Here is a 5,457-nt window from a genome sequence, read left to right on the forward strand (position 1 = left end):
TAGGAAAATGTATTTCAATTATCCGAAACTGTACTGCTTCTGTTGTTCAACATAAGGTAGGTTAATTGTAACTTGCGAAACATTTGAAAGAAATGAAGAGCAATAGTTTATAAATTAAATCATTTATCAAGCGTCGAATCCAAGAACATAAGCATGAACCATTTTATTTCAAATTTGAATAGAAGGTTTTTTTTCAAAGTCAAATGCAATCAAAAATATTGATCGCGTTTTTGAAGTAATTCTCGATTTTTTTCTTGCAACGATTCATCAAGTGGTGCAGATTTATTCCGCCCAATCGATGATAATGATTCGATTATGCCAAGGGAATGTCTCGATTGGGTCAACAACGTAGAGAATTCCCTCGCGAGAGTTCTAAGAATAGAATAATTCGGAAGCCTTATCGATGAACTTTTGAGGACACTAGGCTTAAATACTAGCAGTATCCAAACTTCGGGTGTAAAAAGTGTGGATTTATACCGTCGAAACATCGAAATATCGTTAACCAGTTAACATCTTGAAGCATGGATTTAGATGGAGAATCTTTGTTCCATAACTATAGAACCAGATGGAAAAACTATCGTTCCTCTACAAAATTAACATCAATTTCTCATGAATTACAATAAGTTTCTAACTCATAGCACATCCTTAGGTCTCAATCAGTCCAAGTAACCCATTCGGGGTGGTTTTGACCAAGCTGCGCCATGTTGTAGTGTGTATCTCGTTCTACGCAGGGGATGCTGCTCGTTTAAGCTCTTCAAATCACTCATACTGCTTGTAAGCTGCATCTACTATACGTACAATCACTCCTCATAAGTTCTTGATAGGGTTTTAATCTGGTAAACAAGCTGACCAGTCCAGAATCTGAAGCCCCTATTCATTAACCCATGCCTTGACTTTCCGGATGTTATAAATTGATGCCAAATTACCTAATTATCACGGTGTTTTTGATGCAAAAAAAAAAGAAGTAAATTATTCTGAAGTACTTCATTGCACTTCTGACTGTACATTGGTATTGATGAAAAGCTGTCTGAACTAGGCCGTTTTGAAAATATTTTCCTCAAACTTTTCCTGGGGCAATTGGCAGGATTGAGGTCTTTTTCAATGTAATCGATCCCATTATCATGGTATCACTGAAGCATTTCTCGATTGTAGTGGCAGCTGGCCAAAACTTCACTGAACGTTTCTACAGGCACTCTCTTCTATACATTTTCCTCAAACTCCTCCTACCTCAAACTTCTGGGAACGGGTCAAACCTTAAAGGTAAATAGATAAAATGACCGCTTACATCTTTATTCTTCAGCAGAAGTGTACAAGACTTATTGCAGAGCATGTTCGTATTACAATGAATTACAATGCAAATTTCATACGAAAATCCTGATTATGGGCTATGGTGTCAGACATGAGACTATAATCAGCTTATTCACAAGGCGCAATACACAGATAGATGGTTTTTATGAGATTTCCAATGCTCAAACTGAAATTGGCCCTCAAGTGACCGAATCATCAAAGGTGATATTGACGTGAAACTCTCAGTACCTATTCTGAAAATATTTTCTACGCATTGGAAATGTGTACGTTATATCGAAGTTCCCCTGTATTACATAAATTCAATCTATTTAATTTTTGGATATGTTATGTAAAAAAATATAGCGTCCTCTATCTTTAACCATGTAAACTATTAACACTAGAACTACCAAAACCGTCAATTTGATGAATTTTAAATTTCATTGTCAAAAATTTTATATGTATATATATTTTATATAAAGTGACCAGATGGTCAAAGGTCTAACGCGGGACACAAAAATCAAAACGTTATGTATATACGTTATGTGAACATAAACCATAGTTTAGCGAGTCTCATTTATTCGTGAAACACTTAACATGTGTCCTTGCAATTAAACCTGATCTGTATTATTTCTTTCGATGTATCGTCATTCAGTTGTGATTTTTCGGTGGTTTAGATTTTGTTTACGACTGAAAATCACTCGCTCAGTTAGAGCATCAAAGCCTGGCAAGCACGATTCAAATTCAACAATTTTCTTCAAATTACCGAATGGAATGCTCGAAAATTATAATCCATTTTTCATCCAATTTAGTGTTTTTTTTTTTTTTTTTTTATAATTCGTTTATTTGTACAGGCTCAGTTACATAGGTTTAAAGAAGCCAAACTCTCAACTATACTTTTACTATTAACATGTTTTCTTAATTCTACGGTTAATGAAATAGGAAACCGATTACTCGCGGTCGACTCGAGTTTAGAAGGGTGACACATTTTCTTTAGGAAAAGGATGGGATGTAAGGAGATTGTAACCATGTTCACACTCACACTCACACTCACTTTCACATTCATACTCACACATCACACTGAATTCTTAAACTATCCTTACATCTAATATGTATTAACAATTTAACTTATTCTAATGTTAGGGAACCGATAGCTCGCGAAGGACGAAAATGAGGAGAAAATGGGGGGGAAAGGATGTAAGAACAATCACACTCGAAGATCGATATCTTTAAGGAAAACATATATTTGGGACATGTAATCAAGGTCTAACCGAGCCAACACATCTCTCACCGGCACATTGGGCTGCCTTCCTCTAGCCCGAAGGGAGTTCTCTAAATTCGATCTGGCAACAAAATATAGCTCGCACGACCAAACAACGTGTTCGATGTCGTGGTAACCATGGCCACAAACGCAGAGATTGCTGTCGGCAAGCTTGAAACGAAAAAGCAGCGCATCTAAAGAACAGTGATTGGACATGAGTCGGGAGAAGGTCCGAATAAAGTCCCGACTCAAGTCCAGACTTTTGAACCATGGTTTGAGGCTAACCTTAGGGATAATCGAGTGGAACCACCGGCCCAATTCATCTTCGTTCCACTTGCGTTGCCAGTTAGCGATGGTATTTTTACGAACTAAAGAATAAAATTCATTGAAGGCGATTTGACGCTGATAAATATCGCCTTCAATTGCACCTACCTTTGCTAATGAGTCAGCCCTCTCATTACCCGAAATGGAGCAATGTGAAGGGACCCAGACAAAGGTAATGACATAACAGCGTCTGGATAAAGCACTCAAAATTTCTCGTATTCTCTCAAGGAAGTACGGCGAGTGCTTTTCCGGCCTCACTGAACGGATAGCTTCGACAGAGCTAAGACTATCCGTTACAATGTAATAGTGTTCAACAGGTCGTGAGGCGACGCTGTCCAGCGCCCAGTATATGGCTGCCAATTCAGCAATATATACCGAGCAAGGATTCTGAAGACTGTGTGAGGTGCTAAAAAATACGTTGAACACTCCAAATCCTGTGGACTCATTCATAGAGGACCCATCAGTAAAGTACATATTATCACAATTGACACGCCCATACTTTGCTTTGAAGATCGTAGGAGCGATCCTCGATCGAAGATAATCTGGAATTTCATGGATTTTCTCCTTCATGAACAGATCAAAATGTACAGAGGAATTGATGTAGTCAGAAAAACAAACACGGTTGGGAATATACGAAGAAGGATCAACCTGCATGGTGATGAATTCATGATATGAGCTCATGAATCCAGAATGAAAATTTAGCTCGATAAGCTGCTCAAAATTTCCGATCACCAATGGGTTCATAACCTTACACCGGATGAGGAACCGAAGAGATAATAAATTGAAGCGATCTTTTAGTGGGAGTAGGCCTGCCAAAACCTCGAGACTCATGGTATGCGTTGAGGGCATACATCCCAACGCAATACGGAGACAAAGATACTGAATTCGCTCGAGTTTAATGAGGTGTGTTTTGGCAGCTGATTGAAAACAGAAACTGCCATACTCCATCACTGAGAGAATAGTTGTTCGATACAACATTATAAGATCTTCAGGATGGGCACCCCACCAGGTGCCGGTAATTGTACGGAGAAAGTTTATTCTTTGTTGACATTTTTTACTCAGATACCTAATATGGGCCCCCCAAGTACATTTGGAGTCGAACCAGACCCCAAGATACTTGAATGACATAGCATGAGTGATCGGTTTACCCAAAAGTTGAAGCTTTGGTTTTGCTGGTCTATGCTTCCTAGAAAAAACCACCATCTCTGTTTTCTCCGTGGAGAATTCGATCCCTAGCCCAATGGCCCAGGTTGAAAAATTGTTCAAAGTATCTTGTAAGGGTCCTTGCAGGTCGGATTCGTTTGATCCTACGACAGACACCACTCCGTCATCTGCAAGTTGTCTTAGGTTGCAATTTTGTGTAAGGCAATTGTCGATGTCGCTTACATAGAAGTTGTACAAAAGGGGGCTTAAACATGAGCCCTGGGGGAGGCCCATGTAAGAGATCCGACTCACTGCCGAATCTCCATGAGAAAAATTCAAATGTTTCTCACAAAGCAAGTTATATAACATATTATTCAATAGAGGCGGCAGACCCCGAGAGTGTAATTTGTCTGACAGGACCTCTATTGAAACTGAATCAAAGGCCCCCTTTATGTCCAAGAATACTGAAGCCATTTGTTTTTTTTCGGCGTAAGCCATTTGAATTTCTGAAGAAAGCAACGCAAGACAATCATTCGTCCCCTTGCCCCTGCGGAACCCATATTGTGTATCTGAGAGTAGGCCATTCGTTTCAACCCATCGATCAAGGCGAAACAAGATCATTTTCTCCAACAATTTCCGTATACAAGACAGCATTGCTATTGGGCGGTACGAATTGAAGTCGGACGCGGGCTTTCCAGGTTTTTGAATAGCTATAACTCGTACTTGTCTCCAATCATCTGGAACAATATTATGTTCCAGAAACCGATTGAATAAATTCAACAAGCGATGTTTCGCCACACCAGGGAGGTTTTTCAACAAGTTGAACTTAATTCTATCCGATCCTGGGGCAGAATTGTTACAAGAAAGGAGAGCAAGAGAGAATTCTACCATCGAAAACTCGGAATCAAGATCGCACCTATCTTGTGGTATGTCTCGAACAATTTTTTGCACAGGAGCGGAATCAGGACAAACCTTCCGTGCAAAATTAAAAATCCATCGATGTGAATATTCTTCGCTTTCATTCGTTGATGAGCGATTTCGCATGTTTCGAGCCACTTTCCATAATTTTTTCATTGACGTTTCTCGTGACAAACCTCCCACGAAATTTCGCCAATAAGCACGTTTTTTCCCTTTGATCAAATTTTTGAACTGATTCTCAAGGGCTAAATACATTTGAAAATTTTCAGGGGTTCCACGTTTCCGAAAAGCTTTAAATGCATTCGATTTTTCTACATAAAGCTTGGAACATTGGCTATCCCACCATGGATTGGGAGGCCTTCGGCGAATGGTGGAACCTGGGATGGGTTTCGTTTGAGCGCGAACCGCGCTGTCATATATCAAACGAGAAAGGAAGTTATACTCCTCCAATGGAGGTAAACCATCTCTGGAATTGATGGCTAGAGCAATCGCGTCCGCATATTTTTTCCAGTCAATGTGTCTTGTGA

Source organism: Toxorhynchites rutilus, chromosome 3, assembly GCF_029784135.1.
Source record: "Toxorhynchites rutilus septentrionalis strain SRP chromosome 3, ASM2978413v1, whole genome shotgun sequence".
Classification (NCBI taxonomy): domain Eukaryota; kingdom Metazoa; phylum Arthropoda; class Insecta; order Diptera; family Culicidae; genus Toxorhynchites; species Toxorhynchites rutilus.